At 45.0% G+C, this 20,851-nt stretch overlaps 1 pseudogene; it reads left to right on the forward strand.

The window, feature by feature from the left end:
* Positions 1–2,934: 2,934 nt before the first annotated feature.
* On the forward strand, positions 2,935–19,755 carry LOC128103761 (calcyclin-binding protein-like; annotated as a pseudogene).
* Positions 19,756–20,851: the final 1,096 nt, after the last annotated feature.

Genomic DNA, 20,851 nt, shown 5'->3' on the forward strand with positions numbered 1-20,851 from the left:
CTGAGAACGTTTGTTAACAGGATGAGTTGAGACCACTATTTCCTGAGGGAGCTAAAAACTGCTTTTTCTCAGAAGAACAGAGGCTGCTGTTTCCTATCTGTGCTAAGAAGAATAAGTTTCTTCTCCTGAATGGCAGGTTTCTCGTTACCTGGGCAGCTGATACTCTGTGAACTGGTCTATACTGAGGACACAGCAAGTCTTGGTTCAGTTCTTTACTTCCTAACCTGTTTCCCTTATATCATCTACTGGGCCCTATCCAACTCCAGGACATTTTGTCAACATCCTTTGAAGAACTTTCAGGAGCCCACAGTACTTCCTGTGTTGGAGGTCCCTGTTCCCAGCATTGCCTGGTTGGAGCTTGTGGGGAGGCCTGCTCTCCTTGTGGTCCTCCTCTCTGTTATACCTTCCCAACCTTCGGGAGAGCAGACCACATACCCCCTGGCTAGACCCACATGCTTGTGGAGTCCTGTTTAGCCAAGTGGCCAGAGGCTCTTTGTGAGGGGATTCCTGTGCACAGCCCCTGTGTTTTGCAGATTTTTTTTTAGGACATTTTAATATAAAAATTCAATCTGGAATCTTGCTAACTAACCAATGCCATGAATGGAGAGGGTGAACTATCACAACGTCTCAGCAGAACTCCAGCCACACTGGCACTCACACTACTGGAGAACACGTACTGCTGGAACCCACGTCTCCTCTCCACCACCCTAACGGCATCCTTGCTATCATGGGAGAAGGGAGCTGGCTGCCTGAAACATGTGACTGGCTCCTGAGTCCTGACAAGAAGTTAGGCAGCTCATGTCCATTTCAAGAGTGATATAGAAACAGAACAGACATTATGAACATTCTTGGGCATCACCTTTGCTCAGAATGAATCCTTCCAGACTCACCCAAGCTGTTTGATATGTGAGTTATTCTTTATGGCTAGCTAGTATGTCATGGGATGCACAGGTCATTGTTTGCTCAACAGTGCAGCCATGGAGGGACATGGATTCTAGTCTTTTACTATTACTATTAGAAGCTACTGTAAACACTCATGTGCAAGGCCTTATCTGCATGTAGGTTTTTGGCTCTCCAGGGAATCCTCAGGAATACCCATGCTGACCACATGGTGCTGCATATTTTGTTTTATGAGAAACAGCCTCATTTCCCACTAGGGGCACGACCATCTTATACACCTCTCTGTATCTCCTTCTTTGGGAACAAGAATGGTGCATGTGGTTACGAAAGAAAAAGGGGACATGCTAGGGGTTTGAAACGTTCAGACTCTTGGCTTCTGGGGGGATTGATAAACCAAGGTTCATATGTGAGCCAGCTAGAGCAGCACACCTCAGATGAGCCACAGAGGACCATGTCAGTGTCAGATCTCTGCTGGGAAAGTGTTCTGTCACGATGATGTTGGAGAAACACGGTCAAAGAAACACGTAAGCCTCTCAACAGCTACAAACACAAATCGATTGAAAGGAAGTAGAGGTGCTATTTAAACCAAGATTGTGAACAACAGTGTGGTGATTTTCTAAGTTTGGAGTCTTGGTTGCTAAGATTCCAGTTATCTCCTGAAGGGTCTCTGCGCCCCACACAAGGGGAAAGGAAGGCTTTTCTGTGTAGAGTCTAAGTTGCTTTTGCTCTGGCCCCATATCAAGGAACAGACCACTCAGGGAAATGTGCCTTCGACTTCGGGATGGCTGAGGAGCAGCCCCTGCCAGGTGAAGCAGCAGGGAGTAGCTGCTGTAGAGAGAGTGAGAAGATGGCCTTGGCATCTTCTGGGGACTTTGAGATGGGATACTTAGCTCATGTTGTATGTGTACACAGATGTGTGCATGTTCCTGTGTAGTAGAGCGTGTGCATGTGTGTGTGTGTATGTATATATGTGCATGCAGACAGAGGCCAGAGGAACCTCTGATAGTGGTCCTCAGGCATTGTCTACCTTGAGAATTTATCTGTTTGTTTGTTTGTTTGCTCTGGCATAGAATCTCTCTGGCCTGAAACTTTACAAGCAGGCTAGGCTGGCTAGCCAGTGAGCTCTAAGGATCTGCCTGTCTCTCTGCTCCTCTTGGTCCCTCTCTGTTCCTCTCTGTCCCTCTCTGTCCCTTTCTGCCCCTTTGTCCCTCTCTGCCTCTGCACTTACCAGCCCTGGGTTCACAAGTTTGCACCACCAAGCCTGGCTACTTCAGAGGACTGGACTCAAACAAGCACTTGACCAGCTGTGCTAACTGCCTAGCTCAGTTCACCACTTTTAAAAAGCCACGTATGAGGTCAGCCTTGCAGTTCTAACCAGGTATGGTGTTTGTGGGTGGAAAGATGGGACTGCCTCCCTGCATCAGCAGAGGAAAGTGATGTGGAAGACTATGGGGCTAAACAGAGGAAAGTATGGGCCAGGGATGCTGGGTCCGAGCCTTTGATCTGCTGATGTATGTGTGCTGGTGCGGGCTGTGTGCCTCGATTCCCTGGTGTTCAGGAAGCAGATCTTTGTTGAAGTGCTTGTCAAGTGCTGCCTGAGCTCGTCTGGGAAACACTGGAGGCCTCTGTGACAGACTCTCCTATGACCAAGAGCTTTGCTGCATTAAAATGTGATCTATCCCATTAAGCTGTCATATGAAGCCTATAAATAACTCCAGAGATGAGGTCCCAAGACAGCCTTTCACTGTTACTATTTAAAACAAATATTGTTGATTTACAGCCAGGTTGTTGAGGTGGCCGCTGTGTCCTGGACCTCATAATTTCCCTCAGTATGGGCTCAGGAAATGGGACCTGACAATAACCCCAAAGTGGAGAGATCCTGCCTGGTGACCTCCCTTTTTTGGAGCTCAGTCTCCCTGAGGACAGATTCTTCCCATCCCCTTTACGCTCCCATTATACTACTAAAAAGACTCGCCTTCAGCCTCCAGGATCCTCCACAGATAACAAGCTCTGTGGTGCTAATGCTCCGATGCGATGACCCTGGCTGGTGAGATGGCTCAGCAGGGAAAGGCGCGTGTTGCCAAGACTGACAACCCGAGTTCCATTCCTGGGACCCATGTGGGAATAGAAGAGAACTGACTCATAAGTAGTCCTCTGACTTCCACATGTGTGCTATGGTATGTGTCCACACAATACACACACACACACACACACACACACAATGTAATTTTTAAAATACTACATAATGCTTGCATAAAACTTATACAATACCATAGGCTTAAAATCATCTCTTAATTGCTTATGATGACCAATAACACTATAAATTTTATGCAAATAGTTGTTACTACCTGTAGTACCTAGGGAATAAAACTGGAAATTCTGTGCCTGTTCAGTATAGATGTAACTATCATATACCTATTTTTGATTTGCAGCCAGCTAGACCTTCCAACCTGTAATTATGGAAAGCTGATTTCATGTAGTGTTTACCCTTCCAAGAATTCCGATTTAATGGGAGCTAAGATTCATATTCTGCTTGCAAGCTAGAGAAACTTTCAGTGGTTTCCTTGGTGCAGGTTAATATGTCGCTTGTTAATAGGCTAAAAGAGACTTTCTTGGCTCAGAAACCAAGGACATGGGTCTCATATCCCATGGGATTTGCAGAGAGGGTCACATGACACCAGCACACACAATGGGCTGCATTCCGGGGGGAAGCATGCATCATGCATGATGGCCTCCTGTTCAGAAGTGGGTGGTTTTTTTGATGGCAGCACCATGGGCAGGTCCTTAGCTCCAGTGGGAGGAGCTCTTCTCTCTTCCAAGCATCAATACAATTATAGTCTGGAACAGAGGCTAAAGTCTCCCTCATCCTTGAGGCCTGCCAAGCGGCCAGACACCCCTAGATATCTGTCTCCACAGGGACCACAGATTATTATTACAATGACCTTTCTGAATCAATTCCTTCCCCAAATTTTGCAAGCAACATCAGTTTCCACTTTGATGGCAAATAAAGAAAGTAGGCCCTGTGAGGTAGCCACAGAGTCACAATGCTTGGCTCTTTGCTAGGGCAAGCTGGTCAGCCATAAAGAGTGTAGTTGGCAGGTTCCTCTGCAATGTTCAGGCTGAGGCTGCATCCTTTTCAGATAGGGGCCAACTGAGCCTCTCCAGATGCCACTAACAGTGGAGTCTGATCATCTGTGCCCAGATGTGTCTCTGCACCAGGCTTCCTACCAAGCTATGAGGAATTTTTTCCTTGCTGCCCCTGATGAGGCAATCATACTTAAACTTGGTTCTCTCCATCTCTAGATCTTGGTGGGGAGCCTTCTTGTTCTGGGGACCTTGTCTCCTATCATCTCATCCCAAGTGGTCCTTGGGATCTTTTGCATTGCAAACCCTGTCTTGACATCTGTTTCTGCAAGTACTGAATTGATGATGTGACTAGACCAGGATGCTCACTGCTCGATGAAGGACAATCTGATGAATGGAGATAGGAAGTTTCCTCCAGTATCTCTGTAGATGGAGAACTGGGGACTCCTGTGATGGAATGTCTCTGGAGCCAGCATCCTGTGCCATCACATAGTGTGGGGCAGCCCATCCAGGGTATTTCATTATCACCTCCCTTTTTCCCAGGAACCTCTGCACAACCCGATTGTGTTCAAGCTATATTCCTTGTTGAACAGGACAGAATTTCTTGTCCTTGAGGGCTCAGTTTAAGGTCACTGTCCTGCCAGGTCCCCATGGCCTTATCACTGTAGTTTGTGAATCTGTCCCCTGTTGGGTGGCAGCCTTTACTGCCACTGGATGCATGCTATTCCCAGGGACTAACACAGTCCATCCAGTATGTGCTGAATAGAAATTTACCGTGTGATCAGCAAGTGGGAAATCACTGATTCCAGCTGCTGCTTCCTCCTGTTACCTTTTTTGTTCTTCTCTCTCAGATGTCCTCCTTGTCTTAAATATGGTCAGGATTTCTTGGCTTCCCTCTTTAAAGGAGTTATTTAATTATATCCACGTATAAATGTATACATCTGTGTATGGGTGTATGTGTCCACGAGTGCAGTGCCTGCAGAGGCCAGAAGAGGATGTCAGATGCCTGGAGCTGAGTTACAGGCATTTTGAGTCATCCATTGTGGATCCTAAGAACTGAACTCCAGTCCTCTGCAGGACCAGCAAGTGCTCTTAATGGCTGATTTCTTTCCCCTGACACTACTCTATGTACTCAGTAAGCTCTGAGAGCATTAGCAACTGGTAGCTGGTGCAGCTGTGAGAGGCCCCGATGGCTTTTGTAGTCTCTTAACCAAGCTTTGAACATCTCTGTGGGAGTGCTCCAGCCCAGTGTTCAGAAATGTGGATGCTCCCTTTGGTGACTCTGGAAACCCCACAGAGGTGAAGGAAGAGCCTCAGAACTGTAGGGGCTTCCCCAGACAGGAAATGGTGGAATCTCTGGAACTTATCACTGTGACTGAGACACAGAGAGTGCTTTGATCAACCTGATGGCCACTTCTGAAAACGTCACAATCTACCCCGCCTCCTCTCCAGGCCTTTTCCTGGAACAGGCCCTGATCATTTAGAAAATGTCCCGTTTGTCTGGAAGCCAACACCCTCCCTCAGCACACCATGTTCCTGAACAGCTAAGGTCTGGCAGGGTTTTCAAACTCCCGGGGACGTCTAGTCCAAGTTCTCTAAGCAGTTTTATGGCATGTCTCATAACCCACACCTAAGACCTACTCTTAAGTTGAGCCAGCATGAGAAGGCTTTTGGACATCCATGTGAGTGGTTAGTGCCACTCATCTGTTTATCCATCTTAAACCATGGCTAGCAAGACTGTAACCTGAGACATCAATGTGGGTGAAAACAAAGGAAGAAGAGTTATGTTGGCACGATGCCCACACGGTGATTCACCCGGGAGACCTCTTGCTCAACAGGGGCTGCCTGAAGTCAGTCCTTGCCTATTCCCACTGCTGCTCCCAAGGCTTTGGAAAACACTCTTCCCCTTTCTGTACTGCATGAAACAGCATCTCCCAGCATTCCACTAACACCCTTTCCATCACTCATCTGCTGTGGAATAATCCTTCTGTACACTGTGTGAATGTATGTTGCAATGACTGGTTTAATAAACAAGAGGACTGACCAATAGCTCAACAGGATACAGTTAGGCAGGAAAGCCAAACTGAGAACGATGGGATGTGGAAGGGCAGAGTGAGAGGAGTCACTAGCCTGACAGAGAACCAGTCAGACACACAGAATGGGACAGAGGTAAAAGCCACAAGCCTTGGGGCAGCACATAGATAAATAGAAATTAAGTTGTCAGAATTAGTTAGGACAAGTTTGAGCTATTGGCCGAGCATTTATAATTTATAGTAAGTCTCCGAGGCAGTTATTTGGAAAGCGGCTGCCAGTTATTTGGGGGCAGGTGGTCGGGACAGGAAAAGTCTGCCTACATTCATCTTGTGCCTTTTCCCTGCCACAACTTCGACTCTCACCACTACCTCTTTCTATGGGTGTGTCAGTCGTTTTAAAAAAAAATGTGATCACACTGTCTGCCTTTCTCCCTCAATATTTTATTGGAAAAATTTCCCCAACTGCTACTAAAGATCTTCAATATATCACTCCTCTTTGTTGTAAAATATTTATTACAGTATTCTACCATGGGCCATAATTTGCTTCACTAGCTCCTAGTTTTTGACATTTAGGGTGTTGTAAAAATTATACCAGCATAGTAATGCTACAGTGAACCTCATTTGATGTAAATCTTGGCATACTACCAAGATCATCTTGGCATGGGCTGATCAACACCCTTACTGGATATTTAAGTGAATAAGAAGCAAGCCTGTGTCCTGGTAAGCAACTGAAACTGGGGCCTGTTTGTTACCAGTTCTGTTTCATTGTTGGCTAACAATGAGCTCGAAGAAACTCCAACTTGGAATCCGCATACCAGTACTTCCGGGAGATCAGGAACCGGTCTGCACCCACTCTTTGTGCATTTTGGTGTCACAGCCCATTGGTCCGGGCCAGTCATGTGGCCCTCCCTACCTGCACATGAATTTGGTCCATGTGCCTGTGGAACAGAGGTGAGCAAATAGGTTGGCAATGTCAGCGTCCCTTGTGGGTCAGGGTTTGGCTTTCTCGCATGATGGGTGTCACAGAATTTTAGTAACTTCTTAAGTGACTTTATAACGTGTAAACAGCTCTGCCCCACTGAGAAGCCTCAAACGTCATGTTGTTTCCTTGATGTTTGCTTGAACTCAATTTTAATTTGAAATTTTATATTTTTTTGTACTATTGTTGAGAGTAAGAACTTTTTCCAGGAGATGTGTTTTTGTTGGTATTTGTTTATTTATTACATGTAGATATGTGTGCACCTGTGCCCATGTGGCGGCCAGAGGTTACCCTCAGGTATTATTCCTCAGGAGCTGTCTGTTAGTCTCTACCCTGGCAGCAGCCTGCCTCTGCCACCAAAGCAGTTAAGTTACGTCATCACCCATCGCCAGGTGCCTTTCCACCGTCAGCTGTGTGACATGTGCACTCTTAAAAGTTCCTGCCAGGCACAGCTCTGCACCCCTTAAAAGTGCCCACCAGGCACAGCTCTGCACCCCTTAAAAGTGCCCACCAGGCACAACTCTGCACCCCTTAAAAGTGCCCACCAGGCACAACTCTGCACCCCTTAAAAGTACTTGCCAGGCACAGCCTGCTCTCTTGCCTCTTCTTTTCTCTCTTGCTTCTCTTGCCTTTCTTGTCTCTCGTTCCTCTTCCCTGTTCTTTGCCTGTGTGTCTGTCTGTCTGTCTGCCTGCCTGCCTTTCTCATGTCCCCATTCCAACAGGGCCATTTGCTCTCACTTTACCCCAATAAACCTCTTGCACTAACCATTGCACGTGGAGTGTTTGCTTAGTGGCGTACCTTGACAGGGTCCACTGACAGATACCCTCTTTGCCTTTCTTTTTTTGTCCTTTCATTGGTGCCAAGACTCACTAGGCTCTCCTGGCATTTGGTCCGGCCACACTGGGACTCTACCCTCCCACTCCACCCGCAACAGATCTGCTTTCTCATTCACTGGTGGCTTTGCCTTCCATTCATTACCAGCATTGGGTCTCTGGTGGGAATCCCCCCTCTGACCTTTCCCTGGATGTTATTATTAGTATTTTACTCTTGTTAGGGGGCCCACCATCCAGCTCCCAAACAAATCACACTTGGAGGCTTTTCTTAATTATAAATGCCCGGCATTAGCTTGTCTTAGTTTCTTGCCAACTTTTCTTAACTTATCCCATCTACCTTTTGCCTCTGGATGTTTCTCATTCTTTTACTTTTGTAAATCTTACTTGGTTGCTCGTTGTGTATCTGCGTGGCTAGCCCTGGAGTCCTCCTCCTTCTCTGGCTGATTGATCTCTCCTCCCAGACTTCTCCTTCTATATATTCTCTCTGCCTGCCAACCCCGCCAGTCCTTTCTCCTGCCTTGCTATTAGACAGTTCTTTATTAGACCATCAGGTGTTTTAAACAAGCACAGCAACACAGCTTCACAGAGTTAAACAAATGCAACATAAACATAAACAAAAGTAACACCCCTTCAAATATTCTACTACCTGGATATGAGGTGTTGTTTACTGAGCACAGTCCTTGCCCTCTGGCTTTTTTTTTTTTTTTTTGGTTTTTCGAGACAGGGTTTCTCTGTGTAGCTTTGCGCCTTTCCTGGAACTCACTTGGTAGCCCAGGCTGGCCTCGAACTCACAGAGATCCGCCTGGCTCTGCCTCCCAAGTGCTGGGATTAAAGGCGTGCGCCACCACCGCCCGGCAACCCCTCTGGCTTTTTTTAGAAGTCCTGGGACCAGGCAACTGTGCCTCATTCAGGCTCTTAGCCCTTGGCCCCATTCTTGTACAACACCACACTGATCAGCCTGTACCTGCTTTGTTTGGTCCTGCTCTGAGTCCAAGGGGTGCCTGAGACTCCGACCTTCTGGACTTCTCTCTGCCTCATCCTTGGTAACTGTGTCATACACCTCCTCCCTTCCATTGGGATGTCTTTTGGAGAACCCCTGACCACTCCTTTCAAATCAAATCTGGCCTCAGTATACCTTGGGCCAGGTGGTCTGGGAGCAGAGAAAGAAATCTCCACTCTCCTTTTTCTTTGCTCCGAGACCTGCTTGTTTCTGTCTGCTCTCCCTCTCTAAACTTCGTAAATGTCCTGTCTGTATGTGAGTTGCAACATGGGAGTCAGAGACGGAGAGGCCAGCTTCATCTTGCTCAGCACACACTGGTTCTCCCCTGCAGCATCTGCTGGCTGATCTAACCCTCAGTAAGGTATGTACTGATCTTTTGTCTGTGAGTGAATCTAATTCCAAATTTTAGAATCTGATTCTTCCTGAGTTACTTTCCATGTGGACACGTTTGCTTGTCTGGCTCCTGCAGCCTGCTGCACCTGGGTGGACATCTCTCCTGCTTGCTCCCCTCTCCAGCAGCCTGGGGGACCCACAGCTTAAACTCTAGCCGGCTGTATTCTCCACATGGCTCCGGCTCTTGTAGCCTGCTGACCCATGTGGACGCCTCCCTTCTCTTCTGCTCCTTCCTGACTTTCTCTCACCTTGCAGCCAGCCTGCAGACCCACTGTGCTATCTGTTTCCACCTGCAGCCTGCAGACCCACTGTGCTGTCTCTCCATTTCCACCTGCACTCCTGCAGACCCACTATGCTATCTCTTAGCTTGCTTTCACTCTCAACTTCCCCTTGGAACTTACAGGAACACACTCGCACAGTGTTCCACTTTGGGACCCTCTCTCTCTTCCTCCATGGATTCAGATTTTATTACAACAGCATGGACTCAGTACAAATCAATAGCCAAAATTGGCAAACTTGATTTCCAAATTCTCACAAATTGTTAACAACTGCTACTGCCATAAACAAATGGTCCCCAAATATTTTATACTTAAACTTGCTCTGCTACACTTCCAAAGTCCCTTACCTCTAAGGCTCTGCTTCCCCACTCCTAAAAATCTTTGATCTCTATGATTTTTTTGCACTCTGCTCTCACAAAAAATAATAATACTTAAGATTATGCTGTAAACTCCTATCTTAGTATTTGTAAATTACTCATTGGGTATGGTTTAAAATCTGTATAATTAAGATTCTAGACATGGGTGTGTGTGTGTGTGTGTGTGTGTGTGTGTGTGTGTGTGTGTGTGTGAGTGACTTGGATTTAACTCTATATATGTGTAAATGTAAGATGGATTTAATTCTGCGTGTATATGTATGTAACTTGGATTCAACTCTATGCGCATATGTGCGTATCACTTAACTATTGTTTGGGAAAACATGTTTTAAATAGCAACCATGCAGCTCTCCTCCATCTTGGCTGGTGACCTCATCAGGATGTAGATGGCTACATGACTGGCAGCCATCTTTACTGTTGAGGCCCACAGAGGCAGGGTCCCTAGTAAGGCCTTACTCAAGAGCAGAAAGTCTGAGCTTGCTTTGCTCAGCAGGGCTGCATTATAAGTGATTTGGCCAAAGGTGTGATTGCCAGGTGTTTTGAAGGGTCTACACTTGTTGGTACCTTATACCTTGGCCTTGAAAGGGGGAGGTCTTTTGCCCCTCTCCTTACTGATGTATAAAATGCTCATCATGAATAAACTCAGGTTGACCTCCTCACTCCTTCCTCCAAGAACCCTTCAACAGATTGGGGCTGGACCCTGACACTTTACTAAGGTTAAAGAGTATGTATCATGTACTAATGAACTCTCTGTTCATTGTATCTCCCTATAGACTAAGGAAGCAACAATTCTCAAATATTTTGGATTGGTATGGACTTTTGTATGATGATAGAAATGTAAGGTTATATTTATTACAACATACTGTGTATGTGGTTCAACTCTGGTTTAGAATATACTCTATGTGGTGATAAAATTTTAAGATTATAAAGATCTATTCAGGTTAATAAAAGCTGACTTAGAGATTTACACCTAAGTACTTATGTCTTTGCCAAGTGTTCAACACCAAGCATCTAGGGAACTTAGATAAGTGACAACATGTGTTTGACAAATAAGGCATTTGATAAGTAAGATATGTATTCTATAATGGAGTTCCTGGTCCTGAGAGGGTCCTTTTTCCAGGGTTGGGTATTTGGGCAGGGGCCCCCATGGCTTGTCAAGGGCAGTGCTGGCCTCATGGGCTCCCTCAATCCCTGCTCACAGGCCCCCTTTCTCCTGTTCCCATTTGGCTCTGGGGATCTTTCCCCTGTCACTTTTTCTTGCCTTAGCAGTTTGGAACAAACATCTCACTTTCACCTGTGGAATGACTATTTTTGGTTTCTTTACTAAGTTCATTATCTGATTAAAAAGTTTTATTTTGATACTAGAAGAGCTTCAATTCAAAATCATTATTTTTAAGGCTGAACTTAACAGGGATGGAACATAAAGTCCTAGTCTTATAAAAGCTACTAACTTATTATAAACAGTTAAGGATAATTAAGAAGTGCAAGTTAATGATCAAGGATGCTTAAGAAATGCAAGTTAATGGTCAGTCACCTTAAACATGAATGGAATGTAAATTCCTAGTCTGATGAAAGCTGCTAACTTATTGTAGACTGTTAAGGAACATAAGTTAATAGTCATCTTATAAATGGTCAAATTCTTTAATTGTAGTCATGCTTAGTAGCAATATAGTTAATTACATGGATAAGCCTTACTTAGCTTCCTGTATATGTTTTCAAAGTTAGGCTTAAAACAAGTAACTAGAAACAAGCAAAGTTTGTCTGTTCAGATATACCCAATAGGTAGATGGTCCTCAGATTCAGAGATCTGCAGAATATGGCATTTAAAGTGTTTAATAAAAAAGTTTTTCATAAGCAGCACTCATATCTCCTCCAAAGAAGATGGATGGACACAGAAGCTTACTTGAAATGTGGCACCAGACACAGGGTGAAAAAAAAAATGTCTTTCACCTCAGCTGCTGCCAAGACCCTGTCCTGACTGTGGACGACAGGACACTGGGGAGTCAATTGCCCCACTTTGTCTAGACGAGGTAGGTTGGTTCCCCCCCACACACCCTCAAGTTCCTACTCCACAGGGAAGTCTGTCAGATCTTCTGGGCCTGGCAGCCGAAGACTGATGCTGCCTGAGACCTCTGCCCCCAGCGACCATGGAGGACCCTGGAGTAGCTGTCTAGGTAGCCAGCAAGTCTTTGTCATTTTTAATAGATTCAGAAGCTGCTTGCTCTGCACTTCTTACTCAGGTGAAATTTCTCCTCCTCAGAACTCTGATGGTATCTGATGACTAGGCTAGTGATACTTTGTCAGCGTAACAGCAGCAACCATGACTTCAGCAGCCTTCTCAGTCCTCTGTGTGTAAAATTCAGGCCACAGGCCTCTCTCCTAGAGCCACTACTAGGTCTAGACACAGTTTACCTTGTTACCACACTCAGACAAGAGATAAACTCAAAAAACAGATTTCAATGCATCTTTTTACTCTTCCCTTATTTAAAGGAACTCACTCTGCAGTGACTGCCCTCAGTAATCAACTGCCTGTGTCTCCTGGTGAATTAGACAGAAAGAAGGTGTTCCAAGGTGTAAAGTTTATGTGAGGATATGAAAGCTTGAGTTGAGGATCTAAGAACACGTTTTAGGGTCTAAGGTTTTCAGGTGTGTAAGTGCAGGTTATAAAGGCTGGAAGGCACGGAGGTCTAAGTGGTGATTTTTTTAAAAAGTGATTTAAGGTATTAAATTAAGGATAAAATAATGAAACATGTTTGAGATTTCCTTCCTTTGCTCTGTTACTCTTGTATCAAGACTCCAAAAGTTCTTAGCCTTAACATTAATCAATGGAATTCTGATAAGCTCAAGATTTTAAATTCCCTTTGGTTACTTTTTAAGTGTAGACTTAAAAGTGTTCCTGTGACTCAAAGGTGTGAGTCTACTGTCTTTTCTACAATGTGGATTTCAGTACAGATTACAAACAGTGGGAATGGTAATGTGTCTAAAACTTATTTCTTTTTGTAAAGGCAGAAAAATTCTTGTAAGCTCCAGGGAGTTAAGCACAGGTCAAATGGACTCCAGATAAGTACTGTCAATCAACAGCCCAAGTTTCCCCACCTACTGCCTGTTCCTGAGGGTGGGATCTCCCCCACCTTTCCCTGCTCTTGGGACTCCCCTCCTCAATTACCAGAACTAAGAAAAAAATTTCCCCCTAAACTTCACTTTATCTTCTGCTCTGCCAGGATCCTGCCAGGTCTCCTCAAAATCTGCATCTAGGACAGCACAAAAATGGCTACGCCCAAGGGGTCCAACCTCACAGACCGCTTCAGTTAGGCCTGAACTTTCCTAGCTCCTAGCACCAGAAGGTCCCACCGAGTCTGGACCGTGAGTGAAACAGCCAGCTATCCCAGGACTTAGCCAGCATCCCAGCTTTCTCAAGTCCAGCCCCCCAAGACAACAGGAAGCAGTCTAGAGAACACAGCGCCCCCATCCCCACCTCACCTGCTACTCCTACTTCCTACTTCCTCACCTTTCTGTAATAAACGAAAGCGAGGAGTGTTAGATTCCACCGGCAGCAGCCCGCCTCTGCCCCCAAAGCAGTTACGTCATCACCTGTCGCCCGGTGCCTTTCCGCAGTCAGCTGTGCAGCATGTGCACCCCTTAAAAGCTCGCTCTCCTGCCTCTCTCCTGCCTCCCGTCTCTTCCCTGTTCTCTGTGTGTCGGCCTGCCTGCCTGTGTGCCCACTCTGACATGGCCTTTCATTCCCCACCTCCCCCACCCCAATAAGCCTCTCGCACTAACTCTGTTGTGCATGGCGGGTTTGCTTAGTGGCATACCTTGGCGGGGCCCCTGGAAAGGTACCCACTTGGCCTTTCTCTTCTCCCCTCTTCCTGTGGTGACCCTTGGTCTGGGGGTGTGTTGCTATCTCCTGTCGTTGCTCATGATAGATCTCACTTCTCTTTCCTTGTTGAGGTTAGAGCAAGCAAACCTCCAAAAAAAAAAAAAAAAAAAAAAAAAAATTCACTCCCTGCACTTCAGGCCCCTGAGAGGGGAACAGAAAGCTTGGGAATGCCCAGGACATTTCCAGAGACATTCTGGCATCCATGGTCAGGGATGGTGAATGCCTCAAGAGAGCTACAAGAGAGTACATGGCACTTTCCAAGAATCATAAAAAGGGTGTATGTAGAATTCAGCATCTTCTCATGCTTGTGGCCTGCAGAACTCTCACAAAAGACCTGAGAAAGTAGAACTCTGAGAGGTTAGCTGCTGTTGAAAAGCTCCATGGATGAGAAAAACCAGAGTAGATGCAGATAGGTCTCAAGACTGACTGAAGGCTTGAGAGGTGGCTCATTTGGTAAGAGTGCTTTCCACTCAAGCATGAGGCTCTGAGTTGAAGTCCTCAGCACTCATGTAAAGAGCCAGGCTTACTGCACACACCTTTAACTCCAGAGCCGTGAAGAATGGAAGCAGAAGGATCTCTGGGGCTGGTTGGCAGCTACCTAGCTCCAGGTTTAGTTGAAGAAAATAAGGTAGAGAATGATGGAGTAGGACACCTGGCCTCTTTTGGCCTCTGTACACACACACACACACAAACACACACACACACACACACACACACACACACAAACACACACACACGCACACGCACACACACACACCCCTACATCTGAAAGAACTAATGCATAATTTTCAAGTCCATGTGGAATATGACAGCAAGAAATGCTATCCACAAAGTCATTATTTCCTCACAGAGCTGGTAATTGCAAGATGATTTTCTAAATGACTTCCTGGTTGTGATGGAGTTTAAAAGACTCACGGTGTGATGGAGGTAAAGTCATTGGCAGTTTATCCTCTATTTCTGGGCTTTGTACCTGTGATTCAACCAGTTGTGGGTAGGAAACACATGGAGAAGTTAGTGCCTTGATTCTGTGCAGACCTTTCCCTGTAGCTTTCCCTAAGCAATACATCATAACTGCCATCTGTAGGTAGAGTTTTCCTGCCTGGCCCACAGTCAGGACAAATCTCTCTCACCTGCCAGTCCCACAGCCTTTCAAACCCAACCAAGTAAACACAGAGGCTTATTTTGCTTACAAACTGTATGGCCGTGGCAGGCTTCTTGCTAACTGTTCTTACAGCTTAAATTAACCCATTTCTATTAATCTATACCTTGCCACGTGGCTCGTGGCTTACCGGCATCTTCACGTGCTGTTTCTCATCGTGGCAGCTGGCAGTGTCTCTCTGACTCAGCCTTCCACTTCCCAGCTTTATTCTCCTCCTTGTCCCGCCTACACTTCCTGCCTAGCCAACGGCCAATCAGTGTTTTATTTATTGACTAATTAGCAACACATTTGCCATACAGAACATCCCACAGCACTTCCCCCTTTTTTTTTCAAAAAGGAAGGTTTTAACCTTAACAAAGTAAAATTACATATAATTTGGGAAATTGGGCGTAGCTTCTCTTACTACTTCCTGCTGGAGGGGGGCGCTGTATCTTATGGGGAAACAAAGAAAATTTTAGGATTATGGAATAGTCCATGAGGCTGTATCGTCTGAGCCAGATGCCTTCAAACCGTTCTGGATGTTGGATCATCTGGGCCATGGTGTCATCGGAGACCTTTCAGGGGGTCTTGGCTGGTCACACCTGATGTATCTTAATCTGGAACAAATCCATAGCCTCTGGCTTTCTGTGGAAACAAAAGAGACTCTTTTCCAAAGCAATATATCCTTATATCCAAATTTTGAAGTCAAGGTATCTTTAAAATATATATATTGGTTTAACTCAACAGCTTTTACAATCAAATGTCTTTCTGCAGTTAAAAATCCCAAAGAAAACACAATCCAGATTCTCTGTGTAATATCCATTTTTACGTGGCTTATTTTTTATACTACCTTTACTGTCTCTTTAAAGACTTTATTTTTTAAAACTATGTATTTGTTTCTATAACTCTATATATCACCTTTTTTGTCTCTTTCAAGCCTACGTATCTTTTACACACATTGTAAATTATTACATCTGAATCTGTCTTATTGTGAATCTCCTGCTTTAAACTGCAGCAGCTGTGGCTGCTGGCTCCGCCCACCTCAGCTTCCCAACATTGGCAGTGGTTTACCGCCAGCTCTGGGAGCTATCGTGGGTCTATGCTTTTATCCAAGCAGCAAGTAGCCCAGAAACCCTTTTTTGTTTTGCACTAGCAAAGGCTAAATCCACCATGTAGCTTAATGTGCCACTTGCAGAGGCCTCATTCCCGCCATACTGCAGGTCGAGCACGCACTCTAGGAACCCACCAGTAGCTCAAACAGGCAGCTGCCGCTCATTTGAGAGAGACAATTAGGAAGCTGTTTTTAGCTCCGTTTTAGAATCTTTTTTTTCTCAGTTTTTAGGTGGAAACTCTTGCCCCACGTTGGGCGCCATTTGTAGGTAGAGTTTTCCTGCCTGGCCCACAGTCAGGACAAATCTCTCTCACCTGCCAGTCCCACAGCCTTTCAAACCCAACCAAGTAAACACAGAGGCTTATTTTGCTTACAAACTGCATGGCCGTGGCAGGCTTCTTGCTAACTGTTCTTACAGCTTAAATTAACCCATTTCTATTAATCTATACCTTGCCACGTGGCTCGTGGCTTACCGGCATCTTCACGTGCTGTTTCTCATCGTGGCAGCTGGCAGTGTCTCTCTGACTCAGCCTTCCACTTCCCAGCTTTATTCTCCTCCTTGTCCCGCCTACACTTCCTGCCTAGCCAACGGCCAATCAGTGTTTTATTTATTGACTAATTAGCAACACATTTGCCATACAGAACATCCCACAGCAGCCATCCACGTCCTTACACTTTGTTTTATGTGTGACAGAGATCCTAGACATGATTTGAAGCCACATTCACGGTCTGCAACAATAGGAGCATTTTATAGAAGATATTGGAGCATCCACAGGTTCTCGGGGAGGAGGTCTTAGACACAAAAACCCAAGGCTATCAAAAATAGACCTACCAAAGTGTGTATTGGAATGCATGATCCAAAACATTAGCTATCAAAACTTCTGGGATGCAGCTGAACCAGTTGTCTCAGGGTTTATGTTGTGCTGATAAAGTACCAAAAAGCAATTTAGGAGGAAAGGGTTGCTTTGGCTTCCATATCTCAGTCATAGTCCACTGAGGGAAGCTAAGGCAGGAACCTGGAGGCAGAACGGATGCAGAGGCCATACAGGACACTGCTCACTGGCTTGCTCCCGTGGCTTCTCAGCCTGCTTTCTTATTAAACCTGGGACCACCAGCGCAGAAGTGCTATGTCCACAGTGAGCTGGGCCCTCCCCCATCGATCATTAATCAAGAAAATGCCATATAGACTTGCTTACAGAAGGAGGCCTCTTCTCAGTTGAGGTTCCTCTTCACAGATAATTCTAGGTTGTGTCAAGTTTTCAATTAAACCAACTAGCACACAGTATTTAGAGGGAAATAAATTCTTGGATTGGATAAGAAATGTCCAAACTTAATGAGCAAAGCGGCGGACACAAAAGCTCCTTGATTTGAGTAAAGATGCACACGATTGTATAGTACAGAAGTGACTGAAATCTACCAGGTTTCATGAAGCATTAAAAAATAGACTAACTTAGGGGCTGGAGAGATTGCTTAGAGGTTAAGAGCACTGGCTATTCTTTCAGAGAACCCAGGCTGAATTCCCAGCACCCTCATGGCGGCTCAGGACCATCTGTAACTTTAATCTTCAGGCCTCTGAGGGCACGGCAGACATGGTGCATGTACACACATGCAGGCAAAACACCCACAAACTGAAAAAAGAAGTACAGACTTGGGGCAGGAGTTAGGAGCAGCCAAGAAGACACAGGTGAGCTGCACTCAGGATGAAGACACACAACTATGAGCACAGGAGGGTTGCAGCACAGGCCTGTGATTCAGAATATAGAGGCAGGGGGATCAGGAATTCAGGTCATCCTTGATTATATAGAGTTGGAGGCTAGCCTGGGCTACATGTCTCAGAAAATAAAAATAGTAAAAAGTAGGAAAATACTAAGCTGGGTGAAGCTCTAGTTTTAACACTTGAGAGGCTGAGGAGGCATGAGTTTGAGTTTGAGGCTAGCCTGGGCTACAAATTGAGATCCTTTCTCAAAATATAAAGAAAATAAAAGCCAGAAAAAGAGAGGGAAGGGAAGGAGAGAGAGAGAAAGGGAGACAGAGACAAATAACACGTCACCAACAAGGAAACTCCTAAAAAACAGGTAATTACCTCTGAAAATGGAAGTTCACAAACCTTAAACATTGAGTCTAAACAGATCTTAAATGATTGAAGAAATGGCATGGATGGTTTAAATGCTTCTCTGCTTGATGTGACACAAAAATGCCAGGAGCAGATGGTTTTGCCAGGAATTCTATCAAACAGCCAAGGAACAGTTCCCATACAGAGTGTTCCAGAGAAGAGGTCTCTGTCTGACTCACTTTCTGAGGAACTGCCTTATAAAAGCAGACCAGACAGTCCAAGAAGTGGAAAGGCACCTCCCCTCCAGTACAGACCCCCCTGCGTGGCAACACTGGAGTCCAGCCATGCATCACAGGAGGGGCTGTGCAAAGTGGCTTATTTAAGGGCTGTAAGATCAGCTGTGCAGTGAGAGTCTGTTCAGGTAATTTCCCACAATAACCATTTAAAACTCTACAGCCACTGATAGTTCACCCTCACCAGACACTGGGAACAGAAGCAAGGCTCTGCTCCCAGGAACCAAAAACAGCTACAGACAGCCCAAGAGCCAGACCATGAGTAGTAAAATACCAGGATCTTTTTCAAAATTTTATTTTAGATTTTATTATTTTAATGAGTGTTTTGTCTGCTTGTATGTCTGTGCACCATGTACATGCCTGGTGCTTGAGGGTCCTGAAGAGGGCATCAGATCCCTTAGATCTAGAGTTATAGATGGTTGTGAGCTACCACATGGGTACTGAGAGTTGAACCCAGGTCCTCTGCAAAAGCAACAAGTGCCTAACTGCTGAGCCATCTTTTCAACCCCCAGAATATTTTATTTTCTGCCTTCAAAATAAAAGCATCAATTTACACTTGTTTATGGATTGCTGTGTTTTAGTTTGATCTATGTATGTACTGTGCAATGGTTGAATAAGGTTAAGTACCTTGATATTATTGGTTCTTTATGTGAAAATACTCAAATTCCCATTTTCTAGCTTTTAAAAAATTAAGGTGGCACACTCCTTTACTCCCAGCACTTGAGAGGCCGGAGGAGGAGCTCTGTGAGCTTGAGGGCGGTCTGGGCTACAGAGCATGTTTAGGCCAGTCAAGGCTAAGTGGTGAGACTGTGTCACCTCAGGTGGTGTGTTTCCTCCCAGTGCATTGCACGTGGCTTCTGCTTTGGAGGAGCTGTAGTAAGACCTAGAAGAGGTAAAAGTGTTGTTGGAAAAGTCCACCAGGAAAGGAGCATGTGATGTTCTCACAGATGAAGGTTCCAAGACTGAGACACAAATAAAGAATAAGACATAATCACAGGAGAATACAGAACTTCTTGACAACGAGTAGCTGCCAGCATGGTTGCTGTCGTCACAACAGCACACATTGTGGATGGGATCAGTCAGATAAATCTGTGAAAATAGACATTCTCTTAACGGGTTCATCAGCTTCCCACGGAGAAGGTGAGTACACTTTGCAGAGAGGTCAGTTGATCATTTGGTAAAGAATCTCATTGGTAAGAGTCACTCTGTGATTGTGAACAGTCATTCAAAACCCATCTCAGTGGAAAGCGGTTCAAAAAAGGAGAGGGAGGCAGAAAATACTCGATGAGGCACCTTGGAAAGAGTACCAAGAAAGAGAAGCCTCCTAGTGAGGGATTAAGGAACATCCTAAACAATTCGTGAAGCTGGAGAGGATGGCATGAAGGGAGCCATCTATAAATCGTAGGTGGAATGAAGAGAGAAGCTACAGGAAAAATTTGAGACTTTAATTTCCCTTGGAAACTGCCATGGAAATGCTCGTTTCCAGCAGGGAATATTGTTGAACTGCACGTATAAATTTAACAGATGACTATTTGCATAGCCTTCTAAGTAAAGACAGCAGATTCTCCACTTCTTACCGGAGGATTTGATTTAAATAAATGAGCTTATTAAATTTCCTTCTTCATTCACACCCTGGTCATTTTGTTTAAGAAAAGGTGATGTAGTTTTCTTATTGAAATATAAAAGGGGAATAATACATAATGAAAATGCTACATTTTGTTCAGGATGGGAGGTAGAAAACAAGTGTTTGCTTGCCTGTAACTGACTGACATCAGCTCCCACTCATGTAAAAATAAGAGTAAAACCAGAACTTCTGCATAAAATTCAAATTTGTACATGAACTCAAAGCCACAATAGAGCTGTCATCCTTTTTGACCAGCTTAAGCAATGTACAGACTGCACATTACCATGCATTACTAACTGAACCACAAATGTTATTACCTTGATTTAAATATTTATTTATGAATATAAAATTGAAACAAAATATAAATGGTAAAATAGGCAAGCATCTTTGTGTGGTGAACACTGCCTGCTAACTTTGAAAATCCATCTAGTCTTGTGTTCAATTAAGATGAAATTTTACTCTAAAAAAATAGTTTATTGTACATTGAGGTTGTCTGGCCATCCTACTTAGACCAAAGAGCTTTGACTCTTTGGTCTAATTGCGTCTTAGAACCCCCCTCTCCCCTTAGTTAAAGAGATTAACCATCTTTTAAAGCAGAGAAAAATCTGTTATCACTCTTTCCTATTACCACTGTGAGATGTTCAAGGGTAGGGGGAGGTACAGGAATTCCCAAGGAGGAAGAAGTAAAGCGGAAAGATTCTGCAGATGCTAGGAGCACTGACGCAGCTCGTGCGAGGGACTCTGTACCCAAACGTCGGGATCAGGGTGAGGGTTTAGCCTGGATATATGCAAAGTACTTGGCAATCACCTGTGGCCCACGGAGACTTGAGAACTGCCACTGTGTTTCACCGATGTGCCAGCCAACAGCTTAAATCTG

Source organism: Peromyscus californicus, unplaced genomic scaffold, assembly GCF_007827085.1.
Source record: "Peromyscus californicus insignis strain IS unplaced genomic scaffold, ASM782708v3 Scaffold_8__1_contigs__length_139910024, whole genome shotgun sequence".
Taxonomy (NCBI): Eukaryota; Metazoa; Chordata; class Mammalia; order Rodentia; family Cricetidae; genus Peromyscus; species Peromyscus californicus.